The following is a 21,128-nucleotide window of genomic DNA, read 5'->3' on the forward strand; positions in this document are numbered from 1 at the left end:
GTTTGGTTGGGAACGTTTGGGAGTGTGTGGTAGGATTGTCAAACGTCAGAATGTATTGGATGGGAACGGATGGGAGTGTGGGGTAGGATTGTCATACTCCAGAATGTATTGCGTGGGAACGGATTGAGTGGGTGGTAGGATTCTCATACTCCAGAACGTATTGGATGGGAACAGATGGAGTGTGTGATAGGATTCTCAAACGTCAGAATGTTTTGGGTGGGAATGGATAGGTGTGTGTGTTAGGATTGTCATACATCAGAATGTAATGGGTGGGAACTGATTGGAGTGTGTGGTAGGATTGTCATTGTCCAGAATGTAATGGATTGGAACAGATGGGAGTGTGTGGTAGGATTCGCAAACGTCAGCATGTATTGGGTTGGAACGAATGGGAGTTTGTGGTAGGATTGTCATATATCAGAATGTATTGGGTGGGAACGGAAGGGAGTGTGTGGTAGGATTGTCAAACGTCAGTATGTATTGGGTGGGAATGGATGGGAGTGTGGTAGGATTCTCATACGTCAGATTGTATTGGGTGGGAACGGATGGGAGTTTGTGATATCATTGTCATGCTCCAGAATGTATTGAGTGGGAAAGGAAGGTAGTGCGTGGTTGGATTGTCAAACGTCAGAATTTATTGGGTGGGAACAGATGGGTGTGTGTGGTAGGATTCTCATACATCAGAATGTATTGGGTGGAAACGGATGGGAGTGTGTGGTAGGATTGTCATGCATCAGAATGTATTGTGTGGGAACAGATTGGAGTGTGTGGTAGGATTGTCAAAGTCCAGAATGTAATGGTTGGGAACAGATGGAAGTGTGTGGTCGGATTGACATATGTCAGAATGCATTGGGTACAAACAGATCGAATGTGTGTTAAGATTGTCAAACGTCAGAATGTACGGGTGGGAATGGATGGGAGTGTGTGGTAGGATTCTCAATCATCCGAATGTATTGTATGGGAATGGATCGGAGTGTGTGGTAGGATTCTCATACACCAGAATGTACTGGGTGAGAACGGATGGGAGTGTGTGGTAGGATTCGCAAACGTCAGCATGTATTGGACTGGAACGCATGGGAGTGTGTGGTAGGATTGTCAAATGTCAGAATGTATTGGGTGGGAATGGATCGAGTGTGTGATAGGATTCTCAAACGTCAGAATGTTTTGGGTGGGAATGGATAGGTGTGTGTGTTAGGATTGTCATACATCAGAATGTATTGGGTGGGAACTGATTGGAGTGTGTGGTAGGATTGTCATTGTCCAGAATGTAATGGATTGGAACTGATGGGAGTGTGTGGTAGGATTCTCATACATCAGAATGTATTGGTTGGGAACGGATGGGAGTGTGTGGTAGGATTCGCAAACGTCAGCATGTATTGGGTGGGAACGGAAGGGAGTGTGTGGTAGGATTGTCAAACGTCAGTATGTATTGGGTGGGAATGGATGGGAGTGTGGTAGGATTCTCATACGTCAGATTGTATTGGGTGGGAACGGATGGGAGTGTGGGGTAGGATTCTCATCCTCCAGAATGTATTGTGTGGGAATGGATCGAGTGTGTGATAGGATTCTCATACGTCAGAATGTATTGGGTGGGAACGGATGGGAGTGTGTGGTAGGATTTTCAAACGTCAGAATTTATTGGGTGGGTACGGATGGGAGTGTGTGGTATGATTGTCATACTTCAGAATGTATTGGATTGGAACGCATGGGAGTGTGTGGTAGGATTGTCAAATGTCAGAATGTATTGGGTGGGAATGGATGGGAGTGTGTGGTAGGATTCTCATACCTCAGACTGTATTGGGTGGGAAAGGATGGGAGTGTGGGGTAGGATTCTCATGAATCAGAATGTATTGGGTGGGAATGGATGGGAGTGTGTTGTAGGACTGTCATACGTCAGAATGTGTTTGGTTGGGAACGTATGGGAGTGTGTGGTAGGATTGTCAAATGTCAGAATGTATTGGGTGGGAATGGATGGGAGTGTGTGGTAGGATTCTCTTACATCAGAATGTATTGGGTGGGAATGGATTGGAGTTTGTGGTAGGATTCTCATACCTCAGACTGTATTGGGTGGGAAAGGATGGGAGTGTGGGGTAGGATTCTCATGAATCAGAATGTATTGGGTGGGAACGGATGGGAGTGTGTTGTAGGACTGTCATACGTCAGAATGTGTTTGGTTGGGAACGTATGGGAGTGTGTGGTAGGATTGTCATACGTCAGAATGTATTGGATGGGAATGGATGGGAGTGCGTGGTAGGATTGTCAAATGTCAGAATGCATTGCATGGGGAAAAATGGGAGTGTGTAATAGGATTGTCATACATCAGAATGTATTGGGTGGGAATGGATTGGAGTTTGTGGTAGGATTCTCATACCTCAGACTGTATTTGGTGGGAAAGGATGGGAGTGTGTGGTAGGATTCTCATGAATCAGAATGTATTGGGTGGGAACGGATGGGAGTGTGTTGTAGGACTGTCATACGTCAGAATGTGTTTGGTTGGGAATGAATGCGAGTTTGTGGTAGGATTGTTGTACATCAGAATGTATTGGATGGGAGCGTATGGGAGTGTGTGGTAGGATTGTCTTACTCCTGAATGTATTGGATGGGATAGGATGGGAGTGTGTGATAGGATTGTCATACTCCAGAATGTATTGCGTGGGAACGGATGGGAGTGTGTGGTAGGATTCTCAACCTCCAGAATGTATTGTGTGGGAACGGATCGAGTGTGTGGTAGGATTCTCATTCGTCAGAAAGTATTGTGTGGGAATGGAGCGTGTGTGTGGTAGGATTGTCATACTCCAGAACGTATTGGAATGGAACAGATGGAGTGTGTGGTAGGATTGTCATACGTCAGAATGTATTGGGTGGGAACGGATGGGAGTGTGTAGTAGGATTGTCATACGTCAGAATGTATTGTATTGGAACGTATGGGAGTGTGTGGTAGGATTGTCAAATGTAAGAATGTTTTGGGTGGGAATGGATCGAGTGTGTGGTAGGATTCTCATACATCAGAATGTATTGGTTGGGAACGGATGGGAGTGTGTGGTAGGATTCTCATACATCAGAATGTATTGGGTGGGAATGGATTGGAGTTTGTGGTAGGATTCGCATACCTCAGACTGTATTTGGTGGGAAAGGATGGGAGTGTGGGGTAGGATTCTCATGAATCAGAATGTATTGGGTGGGAACGGATGGGAGTGTGTTGTAGGACTGTCATACGTCAGAATGTGTTTGGTTGGGAACGTTTGGGAGTGTGTGGTAGGATTGTCAAACGTCAGAATGTATTGGATGGGAACGGATGGGAGTGTGGGGTAGGATTGTCATACTCCAGAATGTATTGCGTGGGAACGGATTGAGTGGGTGGTAGGATTCTCATACTCCAGAACGTATTGGATGGGAACAGATGGAGTGTGTGATAGGATTCTCATACCTCAGAATGTATTGGGAGGGAACGGATGGGAGTGTGTGGTAGGATTCTCATACATCAGAATGTATTGGTTGGGAACTGATGGGAGTGTGTGGTAGGATTGTCATATATCAGAATGTATTGGGTGGGAACGGAAGGGAGTGTGTGGTAGGATTGTCAAACGTCAGTATGTATTGGGTGGGAATGGATGGGAGTGTGGTAGGATTCTCATACGTCAGATTGTATTGGGTGGGAACGGATGGGAGTTTGTGATATCATTGTCATGCTCCAGAATGTATTGAGTGGGAAAGGAAGGTAGTGCGTGGTTGGATTGTCAAACGTCAGAATTTATTGGGTGGGAACAGATGGGTGTGTGTGGTAGGATTCTCATACATCAGAATGTATTGGGTGGAAACGGATGGGAGTGTGTGGTAGGATTGTCATGCATCAGAATGTATTGTGTGTGAACAGATTGGAGTGTGTGGTAGGATTGTCAAAGTCCAGAATGTAATGGTTGGGAACAGATGGAAGTGTGTGGTCGGATTGCCATATGTCAGAATGCATTGGGTACGAACAGATCGAATGTGTGTTAAGATTGTCAAACGTCAGAGTGTACGGGTGGGAATGGATGGGAGTGTGTGGTAGGATTCTCAATCATCCGAATGTATTGTGTGGGAACGGATGGGAGTGTGTGGTAGGATTCGCAAACGTCAGCATGTATTGGATTGGAACGCATGGGAGTGTGTGGTAGGATTGTCAAATGTCAGAATGTATTGGGTGGGAATGGATCGAGTGTGTGATAGGATTCTCAAACGTCAGAATGTTTTGGGTGGGAATGGATAGGTGTGTGTGTTAGGATTGTCATACATCAGAATGTAATGGGTGGGAACTGATTGGAGTGTGTGGTAGGATTGTCATTGTCCAGAATGTAATGGATTGGAACAGATGGGAGTGTGTGGTAGGATTCTCATACATCAGAATGTATTGGGTGGGAATGGATTGGAGTTTGTGGTAGGATTCGCATACCTCAGACTGTATTTGGTGGGAAAGGATGGGAGTGTGGGGTAGGATTCTCATGAATCAGAATGTATTGGGTGGGAACGGATGGGAGTGTGTTGTAGGACTGTCATACGTCAGAATGTGTTTGGTTGGGAACGTTTGGGAGTGTGTGGTAGGATTGTCAAACGTCAGAATGTATTGGATGGGAACGGATGGGAGTGTGGGGTAGGATTGTCATACTCCAGAATGTATTGCGTGGGAACGGATTGAGTGGGTGGTAGGATTCTCATACTCCAGAACGTATTGGATGGGAACAGATGGAGTGTGTGATAGGATTCTCATACCTCAGAATGTATTGGGAGGGAACGGATGGGAGTGTGTGGTAGGATTCTCATACATCAGAATGTATTGGTTGGGAACTGATGGGAGTGTGTGGTAGGATTGTCATATATCAGAATGTATTGGGTGGGAACGGAAGGGAGTGTGTGGTAGGATTGTCAAACGTCAGTATGTATTGGGTGGGAATGGATGGGAGTGTGGTAGGATTCTCATACGTCAGATTGTATTGGGTGGGAACGGATGGGAGTTTGTGATATCATTGTCATGCTCCAGAATGTATTGAGTGGGAAAGGAAGGTAGTGCGTGGTTGGATTGTCAAACGTCAGAATTTATTGGGTGGGAACAGATGGGTGTGTGTGGTAGGATTCTCATACATCAGAATGTATTGGGTGGAAACGGATGGGAGTGTGTGGTAGGATTGTCATGCATCAGAATGTATTGTGTGTGAACAGATTGGAGTGTGTGGTAGGATTGTCAAAGTCCAGAATGTAATGGTTGGGAACAGATGGAAGTGTGTGGTCGGATTGCCATATGTCAGAATGCATTGGGTACGAACAGATCGAATGTGTGTTAAGATTGTCAAACGTCAGAGTGTACGGGTGGGAATGGATGGGAGTGTGTGGTAGGATTCTCAATCATCCGAATGTATTGTGTGGGAACGGATGGGAGTGTGTGGTAGGATTCGCAAACGTCAGCATGTATTGGATTGGAACGCATGGGAGTGTGTGGTAGGATTGTCAAATGTCAGAATGTATTGGGTGGGAATGGATCGAGTGTGTGATAGGATTCTCAAACGTCAGAATGTTTTGGGTGGGAATGGATAGGTGTGTGTGTTAGGATTGTCATACATCAGAATGTAATGGGTGGGAACTGATTGGAGTGTGTGGTAGGATTGTCATTGTCCAGAATGTAATGGATTGGAACAGATGGGAGTGTGTGGTAGGATTCGCAAACGTCAGCATGTATTGGGTTGGAACGAATGGGAGTTTGTGGTAGGATTGTCAAATGTCAGAATGTATTGAGTGGGAATGGATGGGAGTGTGTGGTAGGATTCTCATACGTCGGAATGTATTGTGTGGGAACAAATGCAAGTTTGTGGTAGGTTTGTCGTACATCAGAATGTATTGGATAGGAACGGATCGGTGTTTGTGGTAGGATTCTCATCCTCCAGAATGTATTGAGTGGGAATGAATCGAGTGTGTGGTAGGATTGTCATACTCCAGATTTTATTGTGTGGGAACGGATGGGAGTGTGTGGTATCATTGTCATACTCCAAATGTATTGGGTTGGAACGGATCGAGTGTGTGATAGGATTCTCATACGTCAGAATGTATTGGGTGGGAACGGATGGGAGTGTGTGGTAGGATTTTCAAACGTCAGAATTTATTGGGTGGGTACGGATGGGAGTGTGTGGTATGATTGTCATACTTCAGAATGTATTGGATTGGAACGCATGGGAGTGTGTGGTAGGATTGTCAAATGTCAGAATGTATTGGGTGGGAATGGATGGGAGTGTGTGGTAGGATTCTCTTACATCAGAATGTATTGGGTGGGAATGGATTGGAGTTTGTGGTAGGATTCTCATACCTCAGACTGTATTGGGTGGGAAAGGATGGGAGTGTGGGGTAGGATTCTCATGAATCAGAATGTATTGGGTGGGAACGGATGGGAGTGTGTTGTAGGACTGTCATACGTCAGATTGTGTTTGGTTGGGAATGAATGCGAGTTTGTGGTAGGATTGTCGTACATCAGAATGTATTGGATGGGAGCGTATGGGAGTGTGTGGTAGGATTGTCATACTCCTGAATGTATTGGATGGGATAGGATGGGAGTGTGTGATAGGATTGTCATACTCCAGAATGTATTGCGTGGGAACGGATGGAGTGTGTGGTAGGATTCTCAACCTCCAGAATGTATTGTGTGGGAACGGATCGAGTGTGTGGTAGGATTCTCATTCGTCAGAAAGTATTGTGTGGAAATGGAGCGTGTGTGTGGTAGGATTGTCATACTCCAGAACGTATTGGAATGGAACAGATGGAGTGTGTGATAGGATTCTCATACCTCAGAATGTATTGGGTGGGAACGGATGGGAGTGTGTGGTAGGATTGTCATATGTCAGAATGTATTGGGTGGGAACGGATGGGAGTGTGTGGTAGGATTTTCAAATGTCAGAATTTATTGGGTGGGTACGCATGGGAGTGTGTGGTAGGATTGTCAAATGTCAGAATGCATTGGGTGGGAATGGATTGAGTGTGTGGTAGGAATCTCATGCATCAGAATGTATTGGTTGGGAACGGATGGGAGTGTGTAGTAGGATTGTCATACGTCAGAATGTATTGTATTGGAACGTATGAGAGTGTGTGGTAGGATTGTCAAATGTAAGAATGTTTTGGGTGGGAATGGATCGAGTGTGTGGTAGGATTCTCATACATCAGAATGTATTGGTTGGGAACGGATGGGAGTGTGTGGTAGGATTCTCATACATCAGAATGTATTGGGTGGGAATGGATTGGAGTTTGTGGTAGGATTCTCATACCTCAGACTGTATTTGGTGGGAAAGGATGGGAGTGTGTGGTAGGATTCTCATGAATCAGAATGTATTGGGTGGGAACGGATGGGAGTGTGTTGTAGGACTGTCATACGTCAGAATGTGTTTGGTTGGGAATGAATGCGAGTTTGTGGTAGGATTGTTGTACATCAGAATGTATTGGATGGGAGCGTATGGGAGTGTGTGGTAGGATTGTCTTACTCCTGAATGTATTGGATGGGATAGGATGGGAGTGTGTGATAGGATTGTCATACTCCAGAATGTATTGCGTGGGAACGGATGGGAGTGTGTGGTAGGATTCTCAACCTCCAGAATGTATTGTGTGGGAACGGATCGAGTGTGTGGTAGGATTCTCATTCGTCAGAAAGTATTGTGTGGGAATGGAGCGTGTGTGTGGTAGGATTGTCATACTCCAGAACGTATTGGAATGGAACAGATGGAGTGTGTGGTAGGATTGTCATACGTCAGAATGTATTGGGTGGGAACGGATGGGAGTGTGTAGTAGGATTGTCATACGTCAGAATGTATTGTATTGGAACGTATGGGAGTGTGTGGTAGGATTGTCAAATGTAAGAATGTTTTGGGTGGGAATGGATCGAGTGTGTGGTAGGATTCTCATACATCAGAATGTATTGGTTGGGAACGGATGGGAGTGTGTGGTAGGATTCTCATACATCAGAATGTATTGGGTGGGAATGGATTGGAGTTTGTGGTAGGATTCGCATACCTCAGACTGTATTTGGTGGGAAAGGATGGGAGTGTGGGGTAGGATTCTCATGAATCAGAATGTATTGGGTGGGAACGGATGGGAGTGTGTTGTAGGACTGTCATACGTCAGAATGTGTTTGGTTGGGAACGTTTGGGAGTGTGTGGTAGGATTGTCAAACGTCAGAATGTATTGGATGGGAACGGATGGGAGTGTGGGGTAGGATTGTCATACTCCAGAATGTATTGCGTGGGAACGGATTGAGTGGGTGGTAGGATTCTCATACTCCAGAACGTATTGGATGGGAACAGATGGAGTGTGTGATAGGATTCTCATACCTCAGAATGTATTGGGAGGGAACGGATGGGAGTGTGTGGTAGGATTCTCATACATCAGAATGTATTGGTTGGGAACTGATGGGAGTGTGTGGTAGGATTGTCATATATCAGAATGTATTGGGTGGGAACGGAAGGGAGTGTGTGGTAGGATTGTCAAACGTCAGTATGTATTGGGTGGGAATGGATGGGAGTGTGGTAGGATTCTCATACGTCAGATTGTATTGGGTGGGAACGGATGGGAGTTTGTGATATCATTGTCATGCTCCAGAATGTATTGAGTGGGAAAGGAAGGTAGTGCGTGGTTGGATTGTCAAACGTCAGAATTTATTGGGTGGGAACAGATGGGTGTGTGTGGTAGGATTCTCATACATCAGAATGTATTGGGTGGAAACGGATGGGAGTGTGTGGTAGGATTGTCATGCATCAGAATGTATTGTGTGTGAACAGATTGGAGTGTGTGGTAGGATTGTCAAAGTCCAGAATGTAATGGTTGGGAACAGATGGAAGTGTGTGGTCGGATTGCCATATGTCAGAATGCATTGGGTACGAACAGATCGAATGTGTGTTAAGATTGTCAAACGTCAGAGTGTACGGGTGGGAATGGATGGGAGTGTGTGGTAGGATTCTCAATCATCCGAATGTATTGTGTGGGAACGGATGGGAGTGTGTGGTAGGATTCGCAAACGTCAGCATGTATTGGATTGGAACGCATGGGAGTGTGTGGTAGGATTGTCAAATGTCAGAATGTATTGGGTGGGAATGGATCGAGTGTGTGATAGGATTCTCAAACGTCAGAATGTTTTGGGTGGGAATGGATAGGTGTGTGTGTTAGGATTGTCATACATCAGAATGTAATGGGTGGGAACTGATTGGAGTGTGTGGTAGGATTGTCATTGTCCAGAATGTAATGGATTGGAACAGATGGGAGTGTGTGGTAGGATTCTCATACATCAGAATGTATTGGGTGGGAATGGATTGGAGTTTGTGGTAGGATTCGCATACCTCAGACTGTATTTGGTGGGAAAGGATGGGAGTGTGGGGTAGGATTCTCATGAATCAGAATGTATTGGGTGGGAACGGATGGGAGTGTGTTGTAGGACTGTCATACGTCAGAATGTGTTTGGTTGGGAACGTTTGGGAGTGTGTGGTAGGATTGTCAAACGTCAGAATGTATTGGATGGGAACGGATGGGAGTGTGGGGTAGGATTGTCATACTCCAGAATGTATTGCGTGGGAACGGATTGAGTGGGTGGTAGGATTCTCATACTCCAGAACGTATTGGATGGGAACAGATGGAGTGTGTGATAGGATTCTCATACCTCAGAATGTATTGGGAGGGAACGGATGGGAGTGTGTGGTAGGATTCTCATACATCAGAATGTATTGGTTGGGAACTGATGGGAGTGTGTGGTAGGATTGTCATATATCAGAATGTATTGGGTGGGAACGGAAGGGAGTGTGTGGTAGGATTGTCAAACGTCAGTATGTATTGGGTGGGAATGGATGGGAGTGTGGTAGGATTCTCATACGTCAGATTGTATTGGGTGGGAACGGATGGGAGTTTGTGATATCATTGTCATGCTCCAGAATGTATTGAGTGGGAAAGGAAGGTAGTGCGTGGTTGGATTGTCAAACGTCAGAATTTATTGGGTGGGAACAGATGGGTGTGTGTGGTAGGATTCTCATACATCAGAATGTATTGGGTGGAAACGGATGGGAGTGTGTGGTAGGATTGTCATGCATCAGAATGTATTGTGTGTGAACAGATTGGAGTGTGTGGTAGGATTGTCAAAGTCCAGAATGTAATGGTTGGGAACAGATGGAAGTGTGTGGTCGGATTGCCATATGTCAGAATGCATTGGGTACGAACAGATCGAATGTGTGTTAAGATTGTCAAACGTCAGAGTGTACGGGTGGGAATGGATGGGAGTGTGTGGTAGGATTCTCAATCATCCGAATGTATTGTGTGGGAACGGATGGGAGTGTGTGGTAGGATTCGCAAACGTCAGCATGTATTGGATTGGAACGCATGGGAGTGTGTGGTAGGATTGTCAAATGTCAGAATGTATTGGGTGGGAATGGATCGAGTGTGTGATAGGATTCTCAAACGTCAGAATGTTTTGGGTGGGAATGGATAGGTGTGTGTGTTAGGATTGTCATACATCAGAATGTAATGGGTGGGAACTGATTGGAGTGTGTGGTAGGATTGTCATTGTCCAGAATGTAATGGATTGGAACAGATGGGAGTGTGTGGTAGGATTCGCAAACGTCAGCATGTATTGGGTTGGAACGAATGGGAGTTTGTGGTAGGATTGTCAAATGTCAGAATGTATTGAGTGGGAATGGATGGGAGTGTGTGGTAGGATTCTCATACGTCGGAATGTATTGTGTGGGAACAAATGCAAGTTTGTGGTAGGTTTGTCGTACATCAGAATGTATTGGATAGGAACGGATCGGTGTTTGTGGTAGGATTCTCATCCTCCAGAATGTATTGAGTGGGAATGAATCGAGTGTGTGGTAGGATTGTCATACTCCAGATTTTATTGTGTGGGAACGGATGGGAGTGTGTGGTATCATTGTCATACTCCAAATGTATTGGGTTGGAACGGATCGAGTGTGTGATAGGATTCTCATACGTCAGAATGTATTGGGTGGGAACGGATGGGAGTGTGTGGTAGGATTTTCAAACGTCAGAATTTATTGGGTGGGTACGGATGGGAGTGTGTGGTATGATTGTCATACTTCAGAATGTATTGGATTGGAACGCATGGGAGTGTGTGGTAGGATTGTCAAATGTCAGAATGTATTGGGTGGGAATGGATGGGAGTGTGTGGTAGGATTCTCTTACATCAGAATGTATTGGGTGGGAATGGATTGGAGTTTGTGGTAGGATTCTCATACCTCAGACTGTATTGGGTGGGAAAGGATGGGAGTGTGGGGTAGGATTCTCATGAATCAGAATGTATTGGGTGGGAACGGATGGGAGTGTGTTGTAGGACTGTCATACGTCAGATTGTGTTTGGTTGGGAATGAATGCGAGTTTGTGGTAGGATTGTCGTACATCAGAATGTATTGGATGGGAGCGTATGGGAGTGTGTGGTAGGATTGTCATACTCCTGAATGTATTGGATGGGATAGGATGGGAGTGTGTGATAGGATTGTCATACTCCAGAATGTATTGCGTGGGAACGGATGGAGTGTGTGGTAGGATTCTCAACCTCCAGAATGTATTGTGTGGGAACGGATCGAGTGTGTGGTAGGATTCTCATTCGTCAGAAAGTATTGTGTGGAAATGGAGCGTGTGTGTGGTAGGATTGTCATACTCCAGAACGTATTGGAATGGAACAGATGGAGTGTGTGATAGGATTCTCATACCTCAGAATGTATTGGGTGGGAACGGATGGGAGTGTGTGGTAGGATTGTCATATGTCAGAATGTATTGGGTGGGAACGGATGGGAGTGTGTGGTAGGATTTTCAAATGTCAGAATTTATTGGGTGGGTACGCATGGGAGTGTGTGGTAGGATTGTCAAATGTCAGAATGCATTGGGTGGGAATGGATTGAGTGTGTGGTAGGAATCTCATGCATCAGAATGTATTGGTTGGGAACGGATGGGAGTGTGTAGTAGGATTGTCATACGTCAGAATGTATTGTATTGGAACGTATGAGAGTGTGTGGTAGGATTGTCAAATGTAAGAATGTTTTGGGTGGGAATGGATCGAGTGTGTGGTAGGATTCTCATACATCAGAATGTATTGGTTGGGAACGGATGGGAGTGTGTGGTAGGATTCTCATACATCAGAATGTATTGGGTGGGAATGGATTGGAGTTTGTGGTAGGATTCTCATACCTCAGACTGTATTTGGTGGGAAAGGATGGGAGTGTGGGGTAGGATTCTCATGAATCAAAATGTATTGGGTGGGAACGGATGGGAGTGTGTTGTAGGACTGTCATACGTCAGAATGTGTTTGGTTGGGAACGTTTGGGAGTGTGTGGTAGGATTGTCAAACGTCAGAATGTATTGGATGGGAACGGATGGGAGTGTGGGGTAGGATTGTCATACTCCAGAATGTATTGCGTGGGAACGGATTGAGTGGGTGGTAGGATTCTCATACTCCAGAACGTATTGGATGGGAACAGATGGAGTGTGTGATAGGATTCTCATACCTCAGAATGTATTGGGAGGGAACGGATGGGAGTGTGTGGTAGGATTGTCATACGTCAGAATGTATTGGGTGGGAACGGATGGGAGTGTGTGGTAGGATTTTCAAACGTCAGAATTTATTGGGTGGGTACGGATGGGAGTGTGTGGTATGATTGTCATACTTCAGAATGTATTGGATTGGAACGCATGGGAGTGTGTGGTAGGATTGTCAAATGTAAGAATGTATTGGGTGGGAATGGATCGAGTGTGTGGTAGGATTCTCATACATCAGATTGTATTGGTTGGGAACAGATGGGAGTGTGTGGTAGGATTCTCATACCTCAGGCTGTATTGGGTGGGAAAGGATGGGAGCGTGGGGTAGGATTCTCATGAATCAGAATGTATTGGGTGGGAACGGATGGGAGTGTGTTGTAGGACTGTCATACGTCAGAATGTATTGGATGGGAACGGATGGGAGTGCGTGTTAGGATTGTCAAATGTCAGAATGCATTGGGTGGGCAAAAATGGGAGTGTGTAATAGGATTGTCATACATCAGAATGTATTGGGTGGGAACGGATCGACTGTGTGGTAGGATTCTCATGAATCAGAATGTATTGTGTGGGAATGAATGCGAGTTTGTGGTAGGATTGTCGTACATCAGAATGTATTGGATGGGATAGGATGGGAGTGTGTGATAGGATTGTCATACTCCAGAATGTATTGCGTGGGAACGGATGGGAGTGTGTGGTAGGATTCTCATCCTCCAGAATGTATTGTGTGGGAACGGATCGAGTGTGTGGTGGGATTCTCATACGTCAGAATGTATTGGGTGGGAACAGATGGGAGTGTGTTGTATCATTGTCATACTCCAGAATGTATTGGGTGGGAACGGATGGGAGTGTGTAGTAGGATTGTCATACGTCATAATGTATTGTATTGGAAAGTAAGGGAGTGTGTGGTAGGATTGTCAAATGTAAGAATGTATTGGGTGGGAAAGGATCGAGTGTGTGGTAGGATTCTCATACATCTGAATGTATTGGATGGGAACGGATCGAGCCTGTGATAGGATTGTCATACTCCAGAATGTATTGGGTGGGAATAGATGGGAGTCTGTAGTAGGGTTCTCAGACATCGGAATGTATTGGGTGGGAATGGATGGGAGTGTGTGGTAGGATTGTCATACATCGGAATGTATTGGGTGGGAATGGATGAGAGTGTGGTAGGATTGTCATATTCCAGATTTTATCGTGTGAGAACGGATGGGAGTGTGTCGTATCATTGTCATAGTCCAGAATGTATTGGGTTGGAACGGATCGAGTGTGTGGTAGGATTCTCATACTCCAGTATGTATTGTGTGGTAATGGATCGTGTGTGTGGTAGGATTGTCATACTGCAGATTGTATTGTGTGGGAATGGATGGGAGTGTGTGTTATCATTGTCATACTCCAGAATGTATTGGGTGGGAACGGATGGGAATGTGGGGTAGGATTCTCATAAATCTGAATGTATTGGATGGGAACGGATGGGAGTGTGTGGTAGGATTTTCAAATGTCAGAATGTATTGAGTGGGAAAAAATGGGAGTGTGTGTTAGGATTGTCATACTCCAGAATGTATTGTTTTGGATCGGATTGGGTGTGTAATAGGATTGTCATACATCAGAATGTATTGGGTGGGAACAGTTGGGAGTGTGTTGTAGAATTTAATCATCCAGAATGTATTGGGTGGGAGCGGATCAAGTGTGTGGTTGGATTCTCATACATCAGAATGTATTGGGGGGGTAATGGATGGGAGTGTGTGGTAGGATTCGCAAACGTCAGCATGTATTGGGTTGGAACGAATGGGAGTTTGTGGTAGGATTGTCAAATGTCAGAATGTATTGAGTGGGAATGGATGGGAGTGTGTGGTAGGATTCTCATACATCAGAATGTATTTGGTGGGAACGGATGGGAGTGTGTGGTAGGATTGTCATACTCCAGAATGTATTGCGTGGGAACGGATGGGAGTGTGTGGTAGGATTGTCATACTCCAGAATGTATTGCGTGGGAACGGATGGGAGTGTGTGGTATCATTGTCATACTCCAGAATGTATTGAGTTGGAACGGATCGAGTGTGTGGTAGGATTCGCATACCTCAGAATGTATTGTGTGGGAACGGATGGGAGTGTGTGGTAGGATTGTCATAGGTCAGAATGTGTTTGGTTGGGAACGTATGGGAGTGTGTGGTAGGATTGTCATACGTCAGAATGTATTGGGTGGGAACGGATGGGAGTGTGTGGTAGGATTCTCATACCTCAGACTGTATTGGGTGGGAAAGGATGGGAGTGTGGGGTAGGATTCTCATGAATCAGAATGTATTGGGTGGGAACGGATGGGAGTGTGTTGTAGGACTGTCATACGTCAGAATGTGTTTGGTTGGGAATGTATGGGAGTGTGTGGTAGGATTGTCAAATGTCAGAATGTATTGAGTGGGAATGGATGGGAGTGTGTGGTAGGATTCTCATACATCAGAATGTATTTGGTGGGAACGGATGGGAGTGTGTGGTAGGATTGTCATACTCCAGAATGTATTGGATGGGAACGGCTGGGAGTGTGTGGTAGGATTGTCATACTCCAGAATGTATTGCGTGGGAACGGATGGGAGTGTGTGGTATCATTGTCATACTCCAGAATGTATTGAGTTGGAACGGATCGAGTGTGTGGTAGGATTCGCATACCTCAGAATGTATTGTGTGGGAACGGATGGGAGTGTGTGGTAGGATTGTCATATGTCAGAATGTGTTTGGTTGGGAACGTATGGGAGTGTGTGGTAGGATTGTCATACGTCAGAATGTATTGGGTGGGAACGGATGGGAGTGTGTGGTAGGATTCTCATACCTCAAACTGTATTGGGTGGGAAAGGATGGGAGTGTGGGGTAGGATTCTCATGAATCAGAATGTATTGGGTGGGAACGGATGGGAGTGTGTGGTAGGATTGTCATACGTCAGAATGTATTGGATGGGAACGGATGGGAGTGCGTGGTAGGTTTGTCATACATCAGAATGTATTGGGTGGGAACGGATCGAGTGTGTGGTAGGATTCTCATACGTCAGAATGTATTGGGTGGGAACGAATGCGAGTTTGTGTTAGGATTGTTGTACATCAGAATGTATTGGATGGGAGCGTATGGGAGTGTGTGGTAGGATTGTCATACTCCTGAATGTATTGGATGGGATAGGATGGGAGTGTGTGATAGGATTGTCATACTCCAGAATGTATTGCGTGGGAACGGATGGGAGTGTGTGGTAGGATTCTCATCCTCCAGAATGTATTGTGTGGGAACGGATCGAGTGTGTGGTAGGATTCTCATTCGTCAGAATGTATTGTGTGGGAACAAATGCAAGTTTGTGGTAGGTTTGTCGTACATCAGAATGTACTGGATGGGAACGGATGGGAGTCTGTGGTAGGATTCTCATCCTCCAGAATGTATTGTGTGGGAATGGATCGAGTGTGTGGTAGGATTGTCATACTCCAGATTTTATTGTGTGGGAACGGATGGGAGTGTGTGGTATCATTGTCATACTCCAAATGTATTGGGTTGGAACGTATCGAGTGTGGTAGGATTCTCATACTCCAGAATGTATTGTGTGAGAATGGATCGTGGATGTGGTAGGATTGTCATACTCCAGTTTTTATTGTGTGGAAACGGATGGGAGTGTGTGGCATCATTGTCATACTCCAGTATGTATTGGGTTGGAACGGATCGAGTGTGTGGTAGGATTCTCATACGTCAGAATGTATTGGGTGGGGAGAGATGGGAGTGTGTTGTATCATTCTCATACTCCAGAATGTATTGGGTGGGAACGGATGGGAGTGTGTAGTAGGATTGTCATACGTCAGATTGTATTGTATTGGAAAGCATGGGAGTGTGTGGTAGGATTGTCAAATGTAAGAATGTATTGGGTGGGAATGGATCGAGTGTGTGGTAGGATTCTCATACTCCAGAATGTATTGTGTGAGAATGGATCGTGGATGTGGTAGGATTGTCATACTCCATTTTTTATTGTGTGGGAACGGATGGGAGTGTGTGGCATCATTGTCATACTCCAGAATGTATTGGGTGGGAACGGATGGGAGTGTGTGGTAGGATTGTCATACGTCAGAATGTATTGGATGGGAACGGATCGAGCCTGTGATAGGATTGTCATACTCCAGAATGTATTGGGTGGGAATGGATGGGAGTCTGTAGTAGGGTTCTCAGACATCGGAATGTATTGGGTGGGAATGGATGAGAGTGTGGTAGGATTGTCATATTCCAGATTTTATCGTGTGAGTACGGATGGGAGTGTGTGGTAGGATTCTCAACCTCCAGAATGTATTGTGTGGGAACGGATCGAGTGTGTGGTAGGATTCTCATTCGTCAGAAAGTATTGTGTGGGAATGGAGCGTGTGTGTGGTAGGATTGTCATACTCCAGAACGTATTGGAATGGAACAGATGGAGTGTGTGGTAGGATTGTCATACGTCAGAATGTATTGGGTGGGAACGGATGGGAGTGTGTAGTAGGATTGTCATACGTCAGAATGTATTGTATTGGAACGTATGGGAGTGTGTGGTAGGATTGTCAAATGTAAGAATGTTTTGGGTGGGAATGGATCGAGTGTGTGGTAGGATTCTCATACATCAGAATGTATTGGTTGGGAACGGATGGGAGTGTGTGGTAGGATTCTCATACATCAGAATGTATTGGGTGGGAATGGATTGGAGTTTGTGGTAGGATTCGCATACCTCAGACTGTATTTGGTGGGAAAGGATGGGAGTGTGGGGTAGGATTCTCATGAATCAGAATGTATTGGGTGGGAACGGATGGGAGTGTGTTGTAGGACTGTCATACGTCAGAATGTGTTTGGTTGGGAACGTTTGGGAGTGTGTGGTAGGATTGTCAAACGTCAGAATGTATTGGATGGGAACGGATGGGAGTGTGGGGTAGGATTGTCATACTCCAGAATGTATTGCTTGGGAACGGATTGAGTGGGTGGTAGGATTCTCATACTCCAGAACGTATTGGATGGGAACAGATGGAGTGTGTGATAGGATTCTCATACCTCAGAATGTATTGGGAGGGAACGGATGGGAGTGTGTGGTAGGATTCTCATACATCAGAATGTATTGGTTGGGAACTGATGGGAGTGTGTGGTAGGATTGTCATATATCAGAATGTATTGGGTGGGAACGGAAGGGAGTGTGTGGTAGGATTGTCAAACGTCAGTATGTATTGGGTGGGAATGGATGGGAGTGTGGTAGGATTCTCATACGTCAGATTGTATTGGGTGGGAACGGATGGGAGTTTGTGATATCATTGTCATGCTCCAGAATGTATTGAGTGGGAAAGGAAGGTAGTGCGTGGTTGGATTGTCAAACGTCAGAATTTATTGGGTGGGAACAGATGGGTGTGTGTGGTAGGATTCTCATACATCAGAATGTATTGGGTGGAAACGGATGGGAGTGTGTGGTAGGATTGTCATGCATCAGAATGTATTGTGTGTGAACAGATTGGAGTGTGTGGTAGGATTGTCAAAGTCCAGAATGTAATGGTTGGGAACAGATGGAAGTGTGTGGTCGGATTGCCATATGTCAGAATGCATTGGGTACGAACAGATCGAATGTGTGTTAAGATTGTCAAACGTCAGAGTGTACGGGTGGGAATGGATGGGAGTGTGTGGTAGGATTCTCAATCATCCGAATGTATTGTGTGGGAACGGATGGGAGTGTGTGGTAGGATTCGCAAACGTCAGCATGTATTGGATTGGAACGCATGGGAGTGTGTGGTAGGATTGTCAAATGTCAGAATGTATTGGGTGGGAATGGATCGAGTGTGTGATAGGATTCTCAAACGTCAGAATGTTTTGGGTGGGAATGGATAGGTGTGTGTGTTAGGATTGTCATACATCAGAATGTAATGGGTGGGAACTGATTGGAGTGTGTGGTAGGATTGTCATTGTCCAGAATGTAATGGATTGGAACAGATGGGAGTGTGTGGTAGGATTCGCAAACGTCAGCATGTATTGGGTTGGAACGAATGGGAGTTTGTGGTAGGATTGTCAAATGTCAGAATGTATTGAGTGGGAATGGATGGGAGTGTGTGGTAGGATTCTCATACGTCGGAATGTATTGTGTGGGAACAAATGCAAGTTTGTGGTAGGTTTGTCGTACATCAGAATGTATTGGATAGGAACGGATCGGTGTTTGTGGTAGGATTCTCATCCTCCAGAATGTATTGAGTGGGAATGAATCGAGTGTGTGGTAGGATTGTCATACTCCAGATTTTATTGTGTGGGAACGGATGGGAGTGTGTGGTATCATTGTCATACTCCAAATGTATTGGGTTGGAACGGATCGAGTGTGTGATAGGATTCTCATACGTCAGAATGTATTGGGTGGGAACGGATGGGAGTGTGTGGTAGGATTTTCAAACGTCAGAATTTATTGGGTGGGTACGGATGGGAGTGTGTGGTATGATTGTCATACTTCAGAATGTATTGGATTGGAACGCATGGGAGTGTGTGGTAGGATTGTCAAATGTCAGAATGTATTGGGTGGGAATGGATGGGAGTGTGTGGTAGGATTCTCTTACATCAGAATGTATTGGGTGGGAATGGATTGGAGTTTGTGGTAGGATTCTCATACCTCAGACTGTATTGGGTGGGAAAGGATGGGAGTGTGGGGTAGGATTCTCATGAATCAGAATGTATTGGGTGGGAACGGATGGGAGTGTGTTGTAGGACTGTCATACGTCAGATTGTGTTTGGTTGGGAATGAATGCGAGTTTGTGGTAGGATTGTCGTACATCAGAATGTATTGGATGGGAGCGTATGGGAGTGTGTGGTAGGATTGTCATACTCCTGAATGTATTGGATGGGATAGGATGGGAGTGTGTGATAGGATTGTCATACTCCAGAATGTATTGCGTGGGAACGGATGGGAGTGTGTGGTAGGATTCTCAACCTCCAGAATGTATTGTGTGGGAACGGATCGAGTGTGTGGTAGGATTCTCATTCGTCAGAAAGTATTGTGTGGAAATGGAGCGTGTGTGTGGTAGGATTGTCATACTCCAGAACGTATTGGAATGGAACAGATGGAGTGTGTGATAGGATTCTCATACCTCAGAATGTATTGGGTGGGAACGGATGGGAGTGTGTGGTAGGATTGTCATATGTCAGAATGTATTGGGTGGGAACGGATGGGAGTGTGTGGTAGGATTTTCAAATGTCAGAATTTATTGGGTGGGTACGCATGGGAGTGTGTGGTAGGATTGTCAAATGTCAGAATGCATTGGGTGGGAATGGATTGAGTGTGTGGTAGGAATCTCATGCATCAGAATGTATTGGTTGGGAACGGATGGGAGTGTGTAGTAGGATTGTCATACGTCAGAATGTATTGTATTGGAACGTATGAGAGTGTGTGGTAGGATTGTCAAATGTAAGAATGTTTTGGGTGGGAATGGATCGAGTGTGTGGTAGGATTCTCATACATCAGAATGTATTGGTTGGGAACGGATGGGAGTGTGTGGTAGGATTCTCATACATCAGAATGTATTGGGTGGGAATGGATTGGAGTTTGTGGTAGGATTCTCATACCTCAGACTGTATTTGGTGGGAAAGGATGGGAGTGTGGGGTAGGATTCTCATGAATCAAAATGTATTGGGTGGGAACGGATGGGAGTGTGTTGTAGGACTGTCATACGTCAGAATGTGTTTGGTTGGGAACGTTTGGGAGTGTGTGGTAGGATTGTCAAACGTCAGAATGTATTGGATGGGAACGGATGGGAGTGTGGGGTAGGATTGTCATACTCCAGAATGTATTGCGTGGGAACGGATTGAGTGGGTGGTAGGATTCTCATACTCCAGAACGTATTGGATGGGAACAGATGGAGTGTGTGATAGGATTGTCATACGTCAGAATGTATTGGGTGGGAACGGATGGGAGTGTGTGGTAGGATTTTCAAACGTCAGAATTTATTGGGTGGGTACGGATGGGAGTGTGTGGTATGATTGTCATACTTCAGAATGTATTGGATTGGAACGCATGGGAGTGTGTGGTAGGATTGTCAAATGTAAGAATGTATTGGGTGGGAATGGATCGAGTGTGTGGTAGGATTCTCATACATCAGATTGTATTGGTTGGGAACAGATGGGAGTGTGTGGTAGGATTCTCATACCTCAGGCTGTATTGGGTGGGAAAGGATGGGAGCGTGGGGTAGGATTCTCATGAATCAGAATGTATTGGGTGGGAACGGATGGGAGTGTGTTGTAGGACTGTCATACGTCAGAATGTATTGGATGGGAACGGATGGGAGTGCGTGTTAGGATTGTCAAATGTCAGAATGCATTGGGTGGGCAAAAATGGGAGTGTGTAATAGGATTGTCATACATCAGAATGTATTGGGTGGGAACGGATCGACTGTGTGGTAGGATTCTCATGAATCAGAATGTATTGTGTGGGAATGAATGCGAGTTTGTGGTAGGATTGTCGTACATCAGAATGTATTGGATGGGATAGGATGGGAGTGTGTGATAGGATTGTCATACTCCAGAATGTATTGCGTGGGAACGGATGGGAGTGTGTGGTAGGATTCTCATCCTCCAGAATGTATTGTGTGGGAACGGATCGAGTGTGT

This window comes from Hypanus sabinus, chromosome 3, assembly GCF_030144855.1.
Source record: "Hypanus sabinus isolate sHypSab1 chromosome 3, sHypSab1.hap1, whole genome shotgun sequence".
In the NCBI taxonomy this organism is placed as follows: domain Eukaryota; kingdom Metazoa; phylum Chordata; class Chondrichthyes; order Myliobatiformes; family Dasyatidae; genus Hypanus; species Hypanus sabinus.